This window comes from Rhinoderma darwinii, chromosome 2, assembly GCF_050947455.1.
Source record: "Rhinoderma darwinii isolate aRhiDar2 chromosome 2, aRhiDar2.hap1, whole genome shotgun sequence".
NCBI classification, from domain to species: Eukaryota; Metazoa; Chordata; class Amphibia; order Anura; family Rhinodermatidae; genus Rhinoderma; species Rhinoderma darwinii.
Window position 1 is genome coordinate 218,450,663 of NC_134688.1, and position 570 is coordinate 218,451,232.

The following is a 570-nucleotide window of genomic DNA, read 5'->3' on the forward strand; positions in this document are numbered from 1 at the left end:
AGGCATAATTTAGAAATATGAACATGAGGTTCTTTGTAAACATTTTGATCAAACTGTATAAGCCCACTTGCCACTTCACGGCAACCTCTCTAAAGTGGGTCACTACTCTAGCGGTTGCAGCACCGCATGGCGGCTACTGCCACCACAGCACCGCTCCTGCAGAGGGAGCAACCCAAGGGCCCAAAAGCACCCATGCCTTCAGACCGTGCCAAGCCTACCACAGAGAGAGTAACAAAGTGCAGGGATTGTGAATAGACATCCCGTGGAATGTCTATTCACTGTCTAAACACTTCAGTATTGTTAATGTGTTAGTATAAGACAGCACATAGCGATCTAAAAGGATCCCTATGTGCTGAGGAAATCAATGGAGAGGAGTGCATGATGCTGATTGGTCAGTGTCATACACTCCCCTGTACAACGCCCACTTGGTCTAAAGTAAAAATACGCCCACTTGGGCATTAAGCAACTCATTAGCATAAATCTAGAATCGCTAATAAAGTGGTAAAAATAGATCGTTTTTTTAAATAAAAAACATTACTGTCACCTACATTACAGCGCCAATCTCCTTAT